General features: G+C 49.1%; 1 protein-coding gene across 1 annotated transcript in view; it reads left to right on the forward strand.

The window, feature by feature from the left end:
• Positions 1-18640, forward strand: part of TDRD5 (tudor domain containing 5) — a 521267-nt gene that overhangs the window by 24682 nt on the left and 477945 nt on the right. The gene's annotated exons all lie outside the window — the stretch shown is intronic.

Raw genomic sequence — 18640 nt, forward strand, 5'->3', positions numbered from 1 at the left:
CGATCGCGAGGGGGTGGCCATGAATGAATGGCCGTCCCCTCGTCCGGGATCGCTCCCGAACGAAAACCGACCGCCGCAGGCACCGGGCGGGGGCCCGATCGGGCCCCCGACCCGCGGGAGGCAAATCACGTACATGTACGTGCTTATGCCTGCCCGTGCCATTCTGCCGACGTACATCGGCGTTAGGCGGTCGGCAAGTGGTTAAGAGAAAAGGACAAAGAAATAATAACAGAGAGCTTGGCACATACAATATATAATACAAAATGAAACCAAAGTTACAGAAGACATAGGTCGAGGCATGTGACATTAAGTCGCTAGCAACACAACAATAAGCTTCTGTTTATATGCTAAGCCCACCCAGTCTAACGGAAAGAATTAGTCCCCAACCAAAGATTGGGAATGGAAGTGCATGACCGCATAACAGCTGGTGCACCAATCCAATAGCATTGAACCAAGTCACTAGAAAGGAAGATGGAGAAGAAAGACGATAGGAAAAAAAGGAAAAGAGGGGAAGGTCGAAGATGGAAAAAGGGAGGGGAAAGGGGAAGAGATAGTAGGAATCTGCCTCGGTCCCACCTCTGCCTGAGAAATAAAACACATAAAAGCACAATAACTTATCCATTTTGTGCCATAACCTCTGCATATTCAGCTGTGTACTTAAAGGCTACCCAGCAGGACCAAATCCGTTTCCCCAGATGCGACTTTTTCCGGAGGGAGTAAGTAAGATCCTCCAAATGATATGTGCGGTCTACCTCCGTAAACCATTGACGTAGAGAAGGTACCGTAGGTTGCTTCCACCTATGTGGGATAAGTGCCTTTGCAGCATTAAGCAAATGTGGGGTCACAGATTTTTTATAGGATCTTGCTGGGGAGCTTGTACAGTGAAACAATATGACCCATGGATCATTTGGTATCTCATAATCCAGAATGATTTTCATCCAGTATAGGACAGTTAACCAATAAGGTTGGATAAAGGGGCAGTACCACCAAATATGGGCGTGTGAGGCATAGTCCCCACATCCTCTCCAACAGAGAGGTGATGTTTGCGGGAAGAATTTATTTAGGACAGCTGGGGTATAGTGCCATCTCGTCAACAACTTATAGTTCACTTCTGCCGTTTTAGAGGCCGTAGAGGATAAGTGAGCCATAGATAACATGGTAGATTTTTGTGCCTCCGAAACCTCACTGTGCAGATCTTGCTCCGAATTGGACAAAAAGGTGGGGTAGCCCTTAATCAACAGAAGCTGTAGGGTGTGATAAAAAAAGGACAACGGCCTCTCCACCGGTAGGTCTTCCATGAAAGCTGATTCAATCGGTGTTAAGTCAGCTGAGGAGCGAAGTGGTTTCGGGAGGGAGTGTACAAAGTCCGCTAGTTGACGATAAGTCCAGTGATCCATGGGTGTTGCCTGAGAGGAGGGCATTAGGTGAGATAAGGGCAAAATGCCAGCTTGATTGGCTACGTGATGTAAAAGGGGTGTAGTGCCCAGGTTCCAAGAGTGGATTCTAGGATCAATGTTTCCCGGTGGGAAGTAGTTATGTCCAGTCAAAGGCATAATGGGAGAATGGTATAACCACTTGTGTTTTTTACAAATCGAGTCCCAGATTTGTAGAGTAGAATAGGTGAGGGGGGAGGTGGTGGATGCAAGCGACCTATATTTCCGAGGGATCCAAATTTGGGTGTATAAATCAGTGCCACTGAGCGCCAGATCGATGGCAACCCATAGTTTTGAGTGTTTGTGGTATTTCCAGTCAGATATCCTGCTTAAAACAGAACATTAAATAAAGTTTAATGTTCGGTAAAGCCAAGCCCCCCAGCCGTTTGTCCCGGACCCTTTTATCCAGACCCAATCTCGGACGTTTTCTGTTCCATATGTATTTGCCTATCAGAGAATCTATGAGCGTGAAAAAACTCGCTGGAATACCCACTGGAATCATCTGGAGCAGAAACAGCACCCTGGGTAGGACATTCATCTTAATCACACTAATCTTCCCTAACCACGAATGTGCAACTTGGGACCATCTTTGTAAATCCAATCTAATTGCATTAATAAGGGGTACATAATTGGCACTAAAGGGTCTGGGGTTTGGATGTGAGATAGATGTCTAAATATTTCATTTTGCGTTTTTGCCAGCTAAACGGGAAGGAAGCTTTAAGGAGATGAACAGTTTCCACGGGAAAAGAGATATTCAGAATTTCAGATTTGGACATGTTAATTTTAAAAATAGATATGAGACCGAACTGTGAGAAGGCAGACATCAAATTGGGGAGGGAGATCAGGGGCTGTTGTATGTAAAACAGAATATCATCTGCATACACAGCATATTTATGTTCTCGGTCACCAACCGTGACCCCATGGATGTTTGGATTATTTCTAATTGTAGAGAGGAAGGGTTCCAGGGATAAAGCAAATAGAATCAGAGAAAGGGGGCAGCCCTGACGAATGCCATTATAGAGTGTAAAAGATTCACTTAGGGAACCATTAATACGAATTTGAGCTGTGGGGGAATGATATAATGCTGCTATGTGAGATAGCAAAGTTTGGCCGATTCCCAAGTGAGATAGGGTAGCCATCAGATACTCCCAGTCCACCCTGTCAAATGCTTTTTCCGCGTCCGTAGAAAGTAACAGGGTGGACTGGGAGGTCTCCCGCACGTAAGCCATCAGGGAAAGGGTGCGGAGGGCATTGTTGCGTGCTTCCCTACCCGGAATGAACCCAGTCTGATCGCTGGAAACCCAGCTCGGAAGGAGAGGAAGCAATCTGTTAGCAATAACCTTGGCGTAAAGTTTGGCGTCTTAATTCAAGAGAGATATGGGACGATAACTCCCGCAGAGACTAGGGTCCTTCCCCGGTTTAGGAATCACCGAGATATGTGCATGCAAGGTTTCCGGGCGAAAAGCCCCTCCCCACGAGATCATGTTAGCATAAGAGGCGAGGCGCGGCAGCAAGGTCCCCGCAAAGATCTTATAGTATAAGGCCGTAAAGCCATCTGGTCCAGGGGCCTTGCCACTCACCATAGCCTTTAGTGCCACGCTGAATTCCTGGACAGAGAACTCCCCATCTAGTGTAGCGAGGACCTCTGAGTCCAATTTGGGTAAATTGGCCCGCTGTAAATAATCTCGGATCAGGGCTCTCTTGGTCTCCGAGTCCGGCACAGCTTGAGGGACATGGTATAAGCTTTGATAAAATGCATGGAACTCCTTAGCTATATTTGTGGTCTCATACGTGAGGGTGTCAGAAGGCGTCTTAATTTTTTCGATGAAAGTCCTAGTTTTTGCTTGTTGTAGGGAACGCGCCAGAAGCTTCCCCGGTTTGTCACCCCATTCATGAAATTTTTGGGACACCCTACGGGCCTCCCGCTTCCATTGCTCATGAAATAGTTTCAACTCCTCCCGCTTTACCGTTGGGGTATGTAGTGATGCTTGTGCGAGACTGGCCTTTTGTTGTGACTCAAGGGTGGCGATATCTGACAATAGCTTAGATTGTATCTGTACGACTTCCTTTTTCCTTCTGGACCCCAACTCCATGAATTTACCCCTTATGTGGGCATTATGGGCTTCCCAGAGTACGCCTGGGGAAATTTCTGGATGGGAGTTGTCAATGAAATATTGTGTGATTTCCTCCTGCATGTGTAATATGTCTGCCTCCTCACTAATAAGGTTCTCGTTCAATTTCTAATTGGTTGATTTATGGGGCAACGACGATAGATTAAGGGTGAGCAGAATGGGGGCATGGTCTGAGATGGGTGATGAAGCAATACTTGAATTTGTCAAGAGGGAAAGGTGATGGTGGTCGAGGAAGAAAAAACCAATCCTAGAATAAGATTGGTGGACGCACGAGAAATATGAGTAGTCTCTTGCCCGCGGATGCATCATCCTCCACACGTCCATCAACTGGGCGTCACCCAAGCGTTTACGTATGAATGCAAGACGCTTATGGGGAAACCAGGACTTTCCCAGGGAGGTATCAAGCACGGGTTCTAACGGGATATTAAAATCTCCAGCTAGGACAACGCATCCGCTAGCAAAGTCCCCCAACTTCCTCAGCGTGGTTGCAATAAAGGTAGCCTGATCTCGATTAGGCGCATAGAGGGTCGCCAGCGTGCACTGCATCCCACCCAGATTACCCCTGAGGAACAGAAAATGTCCATGAGGGTCACTCTTCATTTCCACCAAATTAAAGGGGGTACCTCTGCGGAACCCAATGGCCACACCCTTTGCCTTATGCACATCAGATAGGCTATAATACCAGGTTGGGTATTGCGGGGAGAATAATCTCACCGAAGTGGTGTGGGTGAGGTGGGTCTCCTGCAAAAAGACAATGTCTCCCCGCAGGCGACCCAATTCCCGATATAGGTTATGGCATTTACCAGGGGCGTGGAGACCCCACACATTGAACGATATTAATTCTACCGTGGCCATGGGGGTCCATCAGAGCACTTCACATAAAAACTGATACATAGAGATAGGACCAGAGGCAGAGGGATAGAGAGACAGGGGGGTGAGAGAGGGTGAAAAGGAGAAGGCAGAAAAGGAACGTAATGATAAGGTAAAGAGTACAGGGCATCACAAGTAACCCCTGCGACACATAAAGCAAAGCCCTAGATGGGCCGAGAGCAGCATGCACATGCAGCCGCCCGTAATGCAGCACAGGGGCAATTGACCCGGACCCCACCCCCAGACCCCGCACCAACAAACCGGCGGGAGCCTGGGGGCCGAGACCCACCCGACGCCCCCCAGCGGGGTGGCGTGAGGGGCCGGTTAGCAGCAACCGTCCAGGACAGAAATCGCAGGCCGCAGCCCCGACCCCAACCCCCAAATACCAAACACATAATAGCACTTATATAAAAGAAGCATCACATAGGTCATAGAAGCCACAAAGAAAAATAAGAACTAAGAACAACAACCACCCATGATTATAATAGGGGAACCATGTGTCATGAGTCAAAAACATACAGGGTCATAGTCCACGTATCCCCAAAGCAGATCTAACCGTAGGTACCCGGGGGCTCAGTTCCCTCAAGTCCGGCACCCCGTAGGCATCTGTGAAAATATGGGTGTTAAAACCAGAACAAAAATCAACATGAAAAATTATAAAAACAACGTTTTGTACTTGCGGGACCAGGAACGACAGGTCAGCGGAACGGAAAAACTGGCAGGAGAGTGCCATCATACGTGCCTTCTATGTGTGTCTATCAGGCGGATTGAAAGAGGGGACACGTTGCTTGCGGGACACTTTCTGCCAGGGCTCCTCAGCAGTATGCGATAGAGGTGGAATGCCTTCCCGCCAGCCCGGCAAATCCGGCGGGGAGATATTGATATCTAAACAGAATTTCTCCAGATCCTCTGGGAATCGCAGAACCGCCGTCTTCTATCTCTGTGTGCGATCAGGGCGGCAGGGAAACTCCAACGATAATTGATGGAGGCTGAGCGCAATTTTTCAGTTAAAGGCCGCAGCGCCCTGCGTCGCTCCAGAGTCTCCCTGGCAAAATCGGGGAAAAAGGAAAGCGATGCCCCATCAAAGTCCAAAACTGGTGTCGCCTTGAGTTTTTTCATGATGCGGTCCTTTTCTTCAAAATAGTGCACCCTGCAGATCACATCCCGCGGAGTCTCCATTGCCAGGTTGCGCCGACTAAGTGCCCTATGAACTCGGTCTATTTTTAGAGGGTGATCCGCTGCATTCCCCAAGAGACCGTTAAAGATGCCTCTAACCATTGGGAGGAGATCCTCATCACCGGTCGCCTCCGGTAGTCCTAGAATACGGATGTTATTTCGTCGATTACGGTTTTACTGGTCCTCGATCTTGTAGAGGGCCGACCGGTGAGCGATAGCGAGCGGGTGGTCGTTTGTAGGGACCTAATGGCGGTCGCATGTCTGTCCAGCCGTAGCTCCGTCTCCTCCACCCGGTCCAAAACTTGCGCGAGATCCAAATGGACCGCGGACACCTCCCGCTTAATAGATTTCTCGAGCCCCAAGAGCATCGAAGCCAGCTCAGACTTAGTGGGGAGTCCGCTCACCAGTGCTGCCACTTCCGAGTGCCTTGACCCACTCTCTTCCCCGTCAGAGCCCGCTGACGAGGCCGGGGATTGTGATCTGCGTTCAGGCCTGAGGCGGGGGGGCGGGGCTCGCCAACCCGCTTGAGTTCAGCGGAGAGCGGCCCAAGCCATCCACATCTACCTCGTCCAGTTCCGCCAGGAATCGCTTAATCGAACCTTCGGGTGCACCTTTTTTCGGCAAGGACTTTGCGGTTCTCCTGCCCATCGTTCCCGGGCGTGTGGCGGTGTTCATGCGGCGAGAGAGTGCGTTAAAAACGGGGTCAGGGCCGGAGCTCAGAGACAGCGCGTCTTCACTGCTGCATGTCAAAACCACGCCCCCAGCGCAACACCGCTTTTTAAGAATTTTTTTTTTTTTAAACAGACAAAATATAAATAATGCAGTCAGCGCAACCCTTTAAAACCTAAACAAGAGTCATCAAGAAGATATTTTTTTTTTTTTTTTTGCATGAAGCCCTTTTGTTGACTTAAAGGAAAGCCTCATGTTAAATCCACTAAGGTACAGAATAAAAAGAAAAATGGTCCTTTGACGAGACTAAAGGCAAAGTGGGCACATGCTCTTTTCTGCTTTAACCCTCTCCAAGGCCAATCATTGATGGGGTTGGGGGAAGATTGGCCTTATTTTAGGCCAGAATATCAGGGAGGTTTACAAGTTGGAATTCTCCCGCCTTCTTCGCAGGAGGTTTTATGTCACCAAGAAACCCAGTGAGCTGGGTAAGAATGTTGGAGTATATCTCTTAGTGGGTGAGGGAAGAAGTCATGCAGATTCCGGTATCCAGAGATTTCACGTTTTTTTTTTTTTTTTTTTTTTTTTTTCTTTTCTCCTGTGTTTCTTTTCCAAAAACCATCAGGAAAATTCTGTTTGATCATGAATTTAAAACTTATTTTCTCTCTGGGAAAGTAGGCTTCAGCTAATTTCTTGCCCTTCAGAGCAGCTTATGTCTTTTCGTCAGTGACCCTCCTTTTACTGGAAATTTGTCCTGGAGAAAGGCAATGTTATACTGATAGCTCCTTAATGGCTCAGAGGTAGTTGGTTCTCAGTTCTGGTGTTATTGGCACTTTCACCCCCTTGGATCCTGCCAGCTTGTCTCAAGGGTTGGTCTTGTAGCCAAACCCTTTGGTTCTGTCATCTGGTGACTTGGAGGCTGGAAGGCAAGTCCTGAAAGCTAAAGGTTTTTCAGATAAAGTGATTGGTATATTGCTCCTGAGCCACAAATTGACCACTAGGCATATTTTTTCAAAAAGTTTGTAAGGTTTTTTCAGCCTGGTTAAGAAAAGGATGGGCATGGACCCTCTTCTCTTCCAGACATTCTAGATTTTTTGAAAAATGGGGTTAAGGGTCTTTCATTCAGTAGCTTTTAAGATTTAGGTAGCGGCCATGTCTGTCTTTTTTGAAACGCAGATTGTCTGAGGATTCATTAGTTACAATTATTTTTGGCAAAGGTTAGGTGTCCACCTAGGGAAGTCAAATATACTGCTTCAAAGGGATTTATCCCTAGTGTTAAATGCACCTACTAGGGCTCCTTTTGAACCCCTGGAGGACACTTGAAGTTACTTCACTCTGTCACCTCTAGCAGGTAAATTTGGGGATACTCAATCTTTGTCATGTAAGTATCATTTTCTAATGATTTTAGAGGATAGGGTCATTTTTAAACCAGTCCCTCTTTATTTACCCATGGTGGCATCTAAATTTCAAATATCACAGGGGGTTGTTTTACCCAGCTTTTGCGGGGCTTAAGGCATCTAAGACTACCATTGATGGGTGGGTTCCTGTTCTTGTGTACAAGCATTTGAGTCAGGAGCCACCAATCAGTATTCCACAAGATCGTTGGCCTAGTCTTGGACAGAGCAGGTGCATCATGGGAATAGAGTCCTTATCCCATGCTTTTCTCTAGCACTACGGAGTGGAGATGATTTTCAGCTGTCATCTGTCCTTTTGGAAGAAACGTTTTACAGGCAGTAGTCTCCTCTTAAAGTGGTTGTAAATTTAGTTACACCACTTGTACCTACAGATAAGCCAATAAGGTGTACCTGTAGGTACAGTAAATATCTCCTAAACCTGCACGGTTTAGGACATGTTTTAACACATAACACCTGCGCCAATGTCATCGGTGCATGCGCACTAAAGAAATGGCTCGCTCATGCTGTTTCTTCAGCAGCCATGACTGGCATCGCGGCTTCAGCCAATCTCGACACTGAAGCCCGAGAACCTGTAAATAACTCCGGGACACAACTCGCCGGTCACAGCGGTGTGTGCAATGCATACTATCTCATTATACCTTTTGTGTTACAGGGTTTTTTTTTGGGGGTGGGGGGGGCGGTTTACAACTACTTTAAAGCTGGTTACACACTATATATAACTTTGTCGTAATGATTTCCTTTAGCGTTACTTTCAACTATGTAGTGCAAGAGCCTGCCTAATTGCATACGAATTGAAGGTGCTTAGGTTTGACTTCATATTCTATGGCAGGAGTTGACAAATTTGCTTTGAATTTAGGAGCCAGTTAAAAAAGTTAGGAGCCAGTTTTTTTTTCAGCTCCCTGGGTAAGGCCACTAATTTTCACCCCCTATCCCTAACTCACAATGGAGCACCCAGTCAATAACTCCATTGAAACGCTGTTACATCAGGGGTATGGGCTGACCAGAAAGAGTAAGGCTGGCAACAGATGGAACTGGCTGGCACTGGCAGGTGGCACTGGTTGCCACTGGAAGGCATGTGGAACTTCCAGATGGCATTGGCAGGTGACACTGGTTTGGAACTGGCAGGTGACACTGGTTTGGAACTGGCAGGTGACACTGGTTTGGAACTGGCAGGTGATACTGGTTTGAAACTGGCAAGTGGCACTATTGGCACTGGCAGGTGGCCCTGGTTGGTGATGGCAGGTGGCCCTGGTTGGTGATGGCAGGTGGCCCTGGTTGGCAATGGCACTAGTTGTCACTGGCAGATGGCACTGATTGGCGGTGGCAGATGGCACTGATTGGCGGTGGCAGGTGGCACTGGTTGGTGGCATTGGTAGGTGGTGGCAGGTGGCACTGGTTGGTGGAACTGGTTGTCGGTGGCACTGATTGGCGGTGTCAGGTGGCACTGACTGGCGGTGGCACTCGGCACTGGCAAGTGGCACTGACAGGTGGCACTGGTAGGTGGCACTGATTGGCACTGGGTGGTGGTTGCAGGTGGTATTGATTGGAGGTGGCACTGGTTGGTGGCAGGTGGCACTGATTGGCACTGGCAGGTTTCACACGGAGCACTCTGTTACTGAAATGTAACAGAGGAGCTGGCGGGACCCTGCCGGGGTGTGAAACTGACAAGTAACAGAGAGGTGGATATGTCAGATTTCAGCCTGTCAGGGTGGGCGGGACCCGGCCGGGGTGGGCTATATGCTATAGCTATATGTCAGCTATCAAACACCAGCCAACGACTGGGCTGCTTAAGAAAAGGGGCGGGCCACATACACGTAGCGGCCCGCCCAGATCCCATTGGCTGGTGTTTGATAGCTTGCTGGGTCCCGCCCACCCCGACATCAGGCTGACAGATCCTCCTCTCTCCATTGCGTGTCAGTTTCACACACAGCGCGGTGCTGCAGAGTGTGGAGGAGGGAGGAGGACTGCAGTCAGTGTTAATGCTGCTGCATGTCTGGGGCATCGATAGTGAGTCGGCTGGTGGCAGCTTAGGCGCCAGGTCGCGATTTCTGGTCGCATTGGTGACCTGGCGCCTGGGGTTTGTCGAGCCCTGTTCTATGGGTTTGGTAAATCTAAAGGAAAAAAAAATCTTAACGTTGTATAGTGAGTATCGAGCTTTAGGTATGATTTGTGTTTGTTTTTCCCCCAAACCAGCTGTCCTCAAAGATGATTGGGAAAAACCTTGGTTAGTCTTGGCAATAATGGTATTTCTGGGAATCTTCTAGGACAGTGCCCATTTCAACCCAGTTTTATACTAATTTTTTTTTTTTTTTTTAAATAGTATTGGTGGCTTTTCGGGTTTTAGTATTTTAAGTGTGATTTGCTTGTGCAAGTCAGTGGAGGTTCTTCTTACAACTGAAGGGGTTAGGGGGAGGGGGTTTTTTAATTGTATTTCCTGTCAAAGGCAGAGCCAATCATCTCTTAAGTAAGCTGTCCTGAAAAATTCTTAGAAAATCCCATTATTGATGAAACTAATAGGCTTTTCACCCCACCAGACAACAGCAAGAAAAAAAAGGCAAGGGTCAAGACCAAAAGAGAGGCTGGATTTACAGGAAGGGTAAGGAAAAGGTGAGGTTTCCTTTTCAACTCCCCTCGCCCCAAAAACAAGTCCCAATCCCAAAGATTGGAGCTGAATGGGAGGAAGATTGGGGGCATTCCTTCAGCAGTGGCAGAAATTCACCAAAAAAAACAATATATTCTGGATATTCTATAACTTGGATACACAATAGAATTTACCAGCCAGCCCACCCTCAAAGATTTTTCTCTTTCGTTCATTGACTGACACAGCACCTTTAATTTTGACCTTGGGGTTATATCGCCACCTTCAGGAGAGGACTAAGCAGAACATGTAAAAACAGCAAAACTGCACAGTACCGCTCGGGACGGTCCGACTGGCTATAACCCTTCACTCAGTTTTTTTCTGCCTAGTATAGGAGAAGGACCTGGCTCCCTGTGGGGACCATTGGTCCTTCGAACTCTTTATTTTATTTTTTTCTGCTTTGTGATTCCTGTGATCTACAATATACAGCCGGGCTGGTTGACAGTCGACCACGACATGCCTCATCTGATCCAGGGATGGCCAGTGAGCTATATGCTTTGGGGCACACACGACCGGGTTACTGCTGTCCATGTCACAGTGTGCCGTGGCCAACAGCCACCTCGTACTGCTTGAGTGATGGGTCTGTCCATGGAATGCATCCAGCAGTCCCTGCGGGAGGGGTAAGTATGGTTCCACCTGTCTTGGCAGGATGAAGCAGCTGGGCATTCCCCCCCGGGAGGACAACTAGGGGGTCTCTCCCTCTCCCTGTCCCTTTCCCTCCTCCCCATGCTAAGGGGCGACTGTGTGACTGGGCATAAGGGGTGCGGTGCACGTACCTGGCCAGGGGTCCTCAAGGGGGCTCTGGGTCCTGGCAGGGGGCTGCGCTGGGTGGTTGATGGTCCGCTTGTTTTTTCCCTGTTTTTAGCCCATTTTTTGGGGGTATCTGTGTGTTGCCATGAGGGGACAGGCCGCCGCGCTCTCCACTGCCATTTTTCGGTGGCCGCAGCCATTTTCTTGTAGCTGCAGCCAGTTTCTTAAACGCGGCTATTTTCTTGAAGTCCGGTGTACATTTTCCCAGTGCTCTCAGACGTTTTTTGCTTAAGCGGCCATATTCTAGTAGCCTCAGTTTTATTTTACTCCTAGTGCTGAGCAGCTGGTTCAGTCTGGAACAGCGCAAAACTACTCAGGACACCTCGTGGCTTGCACAGGGGAGAGCTGATGGCTGCAGCAAAGCGCAGTACCTGGGTCAGGGTGGTGAGTCCTGCGGGGGGGCCCCTCAGTCTGTGGCAGCTAGGGGGGGGCATTTTTTGTGGCTTGCCTTAGGTCCCTAGTGGTGACAAGCTAGAGTGGATCAGCATGGCGTCAGAAGCTGGCGCTTCTTTCTAAAACATCCCTGTTATTGCAACCGGTTCCACATACCATGCGGTGCCTCTGGACGCTCTGTCGGTGGTCCTGGAGTCCTTTGTTGCCAGGGTGGAAGCGGCGTGCGGGCGCAAGGGGGGTAAAAAAAACCCTTCCCCCACATAGTCTTCTGGGGAAAGCTGATTCAGACTCAGGTCCCGCTGTGGCAGGCAGCCCCTGTTCTGACGTTTCAGAGGATGCAGATCAGGACCGTTGGGACAGTGAGGATGACTTTGGGTCAGTGCAGGAGAAATCGCTAGTAGGAGCACTTATCACAGCGGAGCAGGATAGCTTAAAGATAGAGGATACGGTGGGGCATCTGTAGACATGTCGGTCCCATTTGGGTCCCACAAGCCAGCCCACACTGCTAAGGTGTTTCCCTACCTAACTTATTTGATAAGTATATTTACAAGGAGTGGGGAAGCCCGCAGCGGGCCTTTTCAGTCCCGAGATGAATGGTGGTGAGTTACCCCTTTGAGGAGAGTTTCCGGTCGTTGACCCCCCCCCCCCCCCCCCCGGTATCCAGGTTAAATAAGGTAACCACGATTCCGGTGGAAGGGACCCCTTCTTTCAAGAACCCTGCCAACAGAAGGGCAGAGGTGGTTGCCCCGTCCATGTTTACGGGGGGTGGGGTCAGCATTACGGCCAGTGATAGCCACGGCCCTGGTGTCAAAGATGCTTACTGAATTGGCTAAGTTTTTGCACTGCAAATTGGAGAAGCAACAGACGTGGAACTGGCAGACCAGTTAGTGCAGGGCCTGAAGTATGTCTGTGATGCCTTGCTCTCTAGAGCCTCAGTATCAGCTGTGGTGTTGCGTCACCCGATTTGGCTTAAATGCTAGTCTGTGTACCAGGCTTCTAAAAAAAGTGCTGGCGGATTTGCCCTTCCAGGGGGAGAGGCTATTTGGAGCCTCATTGGATGACATTAAGAATGTTACTGGGGGGAAGAGTACTTTGCTCCTACAGTCCAGAAAGGGTAAGGAGCCACGCCGTAAGCAGGGGCCCTCCTTTTCAGCTCAGAAGCGGATTTTTTGTCCGCCCGGGTTGCAGGAAAGCGTTCCCAGTCCGACAAGGTGCCTGCTGAGGGCCAAAAGCATCCCTGGTTTCGCAAGCCAAACAAGCCTGCAAGCAAATCTGTTGCCGCGTGAAGGTTTGCCCCTGCCCGACTCTCGGGTGGGGGGTCTCCTTCGGTAGTTTGCAGTCCAGTGGACCTCTCTCCTTTCTGATCAGTGGGTCTGTGAACTGGTTTCATCAGGCTACAAGCTAGTTTCTTTCCCTCCAACCTTCATCATCTTCCGGCCCGTCGGAAGGCCCTGTTCGTAGCAGTACAGGACCTGCTGCTGCGCGGGGAGATAGTACCTGTGCCGTCGCCGGAAAGATTTCAGGGTTTCTACTCCAATCTGTAGTCCCAAAGGAAGGGGTCCGTCCGGTCCTGAATCTCAAGGCCCTTAGCGACTTTGTGAAAGTACACAGGTTCAGGATAGATTCACTTCACTCTGTGCTCGCTGCACACCATCAGGGGGATTTCTTGGCGTCCTTGGACATCAAGGATGCATACTTGCATGTCCCTATATGTGTCAGGCATCAGAGGTTTCTACGATTTGCGGTCGGGGACAAGCACTATCAATTTGTAGCTCTCCCTTTTGGCCTAGCGATGGCACCAAAGGTCTTCATCAAGGTGCTAGCCCCAATTCTGGCATTGCTAAGACAACGAGGGATAGCAATCCTGGGTTACCTGGACAACCTCTTCCTGAGGGCAGCTTCCGCCTCAGAGTTAAGTGAGGATGTGGTGATCGCCATACAGACTCTCTGGGTGTTTGGTTGGGTATTGAACCTCCAGAAGTCGGCTTTGGTGCCAACTCAACGCCTGGAGTACCTTGGCTTGTTTCTGGACTCAGAGCAGAGGCAAGAGATTTTCTCCCTTCAAACAAGCTGCAGACTCTTCAAGCTGCAGTGAATTTATTGGTGTCCCGCAGGTGGTCGTCGCTGCGTTTGAGGCGGTATTGTATGCTCAATTCCACACCCGAGTCTTGCAAAAAGAAATCCTGTCCAAGTGGGACATCCCTGGATTGTCAAATTTGGGTGAGCCAGCTAGTCAGGGACTCCCTTCTCTGGTGGCTGAGGTCTACGACCCTTCGGTCTGGGAAGTCGTTCCTTCCTCTTCTTTGGACGGTGATGACAAGTGACACCAGCCTGACTGGCTAGGGGGGAGTTTGGGGCGTACAGTCGGCCCAGGGTAGCTGGACGCAATAAGAATCCCTCCTGCCGATCAATGTGCTGGAGCTTCGGGCGATCAGGAGGTGCCTCTCCACATGGTCACAGAGGCTGCAGGGGTGTCCGGTCAGGATTCGGCGGTGGCTTATGTCAACCACCAAGGAGGGACAAGGAGCTTGGCTGCAGCACTGGAGGTCGCTCATATCCTGCAGTGGGCAGAGAGGCGCATGCCGGCTCTGTCGGCCATATACATTGCGGGCATAGAAAACTGGCAGGCGGACTACCTCAGTCGTCAGCTGCTGGACCAGGGGGAATGGTCGCTGCATCCGGATGTATTTTGCCTCATTTGCCTAGGGTGGTGCACATCAGATGTGGATCTCTTGGCCTCTCTATTCAATCGGAAGGTACAGAGGTTTGTGGCCAGGTCAAGGGAACCCTGGGCGGATGCAGCAGACGCGTTGGTGGCTCCATGGAGGCATTATCGGCTGATTTATGCCTTTCCCCCGCTCAGGCTCCTACCCCGTCTGCTACGCAGAGTGGAGGCTGAGGGGATTCCGGTGATTCTGTTTGCACCAGATTGGCCTCGACATCCTTGGTATGCCAAAATTGTCAGAATGGTGGTGGATGTTCCTTGGCGGCTGCCATTGCTGGAAGACCTTCTGTTGCAAGGTCCAATACTTCATCCTGCTTTGCCGTCGCTGGTTTTAATGGTATGGCTGTTGAAAGCCAAGTGCTAAGGGACCAAGGACTGTCGGATTCGATAATCTCCGCTATCCTGAGGGCACGGAAGTCATCTTCTCAGAAGATTTATCATCGTACGTGGAAGGCCTACATCTCCGTGTGAGGGGAGATGGGGTGATGTCTGCGTACATCAGGGGTGTCCAAACTTTTTTCAAAGAGGGCCAGATTTGATGAAGTGAACATGCACGAGGGCCGACCATTTTGCCTGACATTCTTTGAACCATTAAAAATCGGTCTAAGTGTGTTCGTTCGAACACTAATACACGGCCCAACAAGAATTCTCTTGCCTTTGTGGCTGTGTGTGTTGAAGAGATGAGCTTGGGCGTGTTATTTGGATATACCGTATTTATTGGTGAATAAGAGGGAAGTTTCAGGAAAAAAAACTTCAAATTTTAAATAAACTCTGAAGCAAAATAAGGGTCAGAGCCCATCTGCGCTCCCACCATTGCCAGGAATGCAGCCACCATTAGCCAGGAATGCAGCCACCATTAGCCAGGAATGCAGCCACCATTAGCCAGGATTTCAGCCACCATTAGCCAGGATTTCAGCCACCATTAGCCAGGATTTCAGCCACCATTAGCCAGGATTTCAGCCACCATTAGCCAGGATTTCAGCCACCATTAGCCAGGATTTCAGCCACCATTAGCCAGGATTTCAGCCACCATTAGCCAGGATTTCAGCCACCATTAGCCAGGATTTCAGCCACCATTAGCCAGGAATGTACTCACCTTGCCATCAGTGCAGCCTTGGAGGGGAAATGGAGGGGGCTGGACGAGCGCCAAAGAACAGGAGAATCTCCTATTTTCACAGCCTCTGTAAGAGAAAGTCCCGCCTCCTTTGATGGACAGAACAGTCGTCCAATGGCGGAGATGGGACTTCCTATTACAGAGGCTGCAGTGTAAACAGGAAATACTCCTGTGTGCACAGCGCTCGTACAGCCTCCTATCTCCAATGCAGCCAGACTATATATCTTTTGTGGCCCCGGCACTGGGAGATCGTCAGGGGCCACAAAAGATATATAAGTTTAGATTACCAGGCGGGCCGTTCAAAACCGGACCGCGGGCCGCGATTGGCCCGCGGGCCGGACTTTGGACATGCCTGGCGTGCATATTCAGTTTCCAGGATCTTGCTATTTTTGCAGCGAGGAGTGGATAAGAAACTTGCATTAAGCACCATTAACGGGCAGATATCAGCTTTGGCGGTCTTTTTTCAATGACCTTTGGCGACTCATTCATTGGTGAATACGTTTGTTCAGGGGGTTCGACATGTGGCCCCTCCGGTTCAACAACCGCTGCCTCCCTGGGATTTGAATCTGGTTCTCTCAGTGCTTCAGAAACCGCCGTTTGAAAACATTAGGGAGTTTCCCTTATTGACACTCTCTCAGAAAGTAGTCTTTCTAGTGGCTATTACATCTGCAAGACGAGTTTGAGTTGGCGGCCTTGTCATGCAAGTCTCCCTACTTGGTCCTTCACAAGGATAAGGCGGTGCTGCGCCCGCAGCTTTCATTTCTTCCAAAGGTTGTTTTTTTCGACTTTTCATCTAAATGAGGACAATGTACTTACGTTCTTATGTCCTCGGTCGTCACATCCCAGAGAGGTTGCTTTGCATTCTTTGGACGTGGTCTGGGCTCTGCGGGGGCATCTGTCTGCTACAGCTCCTTTACGAAGGTCAGATTCCCTGTTTGTATCGGTGGCTGGTCCAAAGAAGGGCCTAGTGGTCTCGTCGGCCCCCATTTCTTGGTGGATCAGAGAGTTAATGGTTCAGGCTTATGCCATAAGGGGGCGGGCACCCCCCTTTCCTTTCACTGCATATTCTACCAGGGCAATTGGTGCCTCCTGGGCTTTCTGTCATAAAGTGTCCGTTTCCCAGGTGTGTAAGGCGGCGACCTGGTCATCCGTTCACACTTAAACAAAATTTTACAAGGTTGATGTGAGCGCATCTGTGGATGCGTACTTCGGCTGCAAGGTTAAGGTTGCAACTCCTCTGTTGAGGAGTTCTTGTTGTTATGGGTGGAGTTTATTTTATTTCTGTTCCCTAAGGTCAAGATTAAAGGTGCTGTGTCCTTCGATGAACTAAAGAGAAAATAGGATTTTTGTACTCTCCGTAAAATCCTTTTCTCTGACGTTCATTAACGGACACAGCACCCACCCCTTCTATTTATGTTTGTACTGCTTTTTTTTTGACAAACTGAGCTGCTGGAAACAGAGTGAGGGGTTATAGCCAGTAGGACCTCCCCCTGGGTGGTACTGTGCAGTTTTGCTGTTTTTACATGTTCTGCCTAGTCCTCTCCTGAAGGTAGTGATAAAACCCTAATTTCATAATTAAAGGTGCTGTGTCCGTCAATGAACTTCAGAGAAAATAATTTCACAGTGAGTACAAAAATCCTGTTTTATTTTTTTTTGTAACTCCCCTTCTCAAAGACCAAGACAGTTCCAGAGGCAAAAATAAGGCCATGCTTCTATTTGTACATCCTTTTGAGAAAGAACCCCTCTGATCCAGACTGATCCAGAACCTCAAGAAGATAAACAAAGTACAAAAAGTTCAGGATGGAGTCAATCTATTTGACGTGGGGAACTCTCTGGGAGGCTTCATGGCCTCTATAGACCTGAGGGACGCATATCTGTACATCCTGATAAAATAAGCCTCAAAGAAATTTCTCAGGTTTGCAATAAAATAACCAGTAGGAGTCCTATACATCCACTTCAATGCCCCTATCATTAGCCCATTGCATTTTTACTACAGTTTTGGAAGAGGCACTGCACAACTTAAGACTGAAAGGAATGGAGATCATTCTCTATTTAGACTACTTACTGATGATTGTGAGTTTAGAAATAGTATTGGAGCAAAACTTGGACATTACAAAATTGTGTCTCCAGGACAGGTATGACCCAAGAAATTGTGCTGCCTGGGTCCAAGAATGAAATGCTGCAATGAAAAATCATGCCCAGCAAAAGGCCTCCACATCCATTATTTTGAATCATGATAATTACAAATAAAATGTAATTTATCAGGAAGTCCGATTTTACAGGAAATAGCATTTTGTCTATATGCAAAATTATATGAAATACTATTTTCAATTGACAGGGTAGTACAGGGGCAGGCTAGGGTAGTATATGACAGTGGTATCAGTGGCAGTGCTGGTGGGGGGGGGGGAATGGGGATCAGTGGCAGTGCTGGTGGGGCATGGGATCAGTGTAGGGTTGCCACCTTTTCTTCAAGCCAAACCCGAACACTTTTGCAGCACAATTTTTTTTTGTGTGGAGTATACATTATAGGATTATAAAAAACTTAGGACATCTTTGAGTGCCTCAAGGAGAGTAGAAATGCAGTGAGCTAGGTGCACCATGGTGAAAAGTGAGTGTTTGCCAAATTACATTGGGAGGGGCTGAAAGGGACATTGTTAAATAAAACGCATTCTTGTACCCATAAATTATGATTAAATTAATAAATAAAATGTAATTTTAAAAATATGAATTAGCCTACCTTAAAAGCGGACGGTGTCAGTAGAGCGGAGCGGTGGACGGTGTCAGTAGAGCGGAGCGGTGGACGGTGTCAGTAGAGCGGAGCGGTGGACGGTGTCAGTAGAGCGGAGCGGTGGACGGTGTCAGTAGAGCGGAGCGGTGGACGGTGTCAGTAGAGCGGAGCGGTGGGCGGTGTCAGTAGGGCGGTGGGCGGTGTCAGTAGGGCGGTGGGCGGTGTCAGTAGGGCGGTGGGCGGTGTCAGTAGGGCGGTGGACGGTGTTTCAAGGGCAGTGGACGGTGTCAGTAGGGCAGTTAGAGCAGTAGACGGTGTCAGTAGAGCAGTGGACGGTGTCAGTAGAGCAGTGGACGGTGTCAGTAGAGCAGTGGACGGTGTCAGTAGAGCAGTGGACGGTGTCAGTAGAGCAGTGGACGGTGTCAGTAGAGCAGTGGACGGTGTCAGTAGAGCAGTGGACGGTGTCAGTAGAGCAGTGGACGGTGTCAGTAGAGCAGTGGACGGTGTCAGTAGAGCAGTGGACGGTGTCAGTAGAGCAGT

This window comes from Lithobates pipiens, unplaced genomic scaffold, assembly GCF_037356315.1.
Source record: "Lithobates pipiens isolate NorthernLeopardFrog02 unplaced genomic scaffold, aLitPip1_a1.2 Scaffold_23, whole genome shotgun sequence".
Lineage (NCBI taxonomy): Eukaryota > Metazoa > Chordata > Amphibia > Anura > Ranidae > Lithobates > Lithobates pipiens.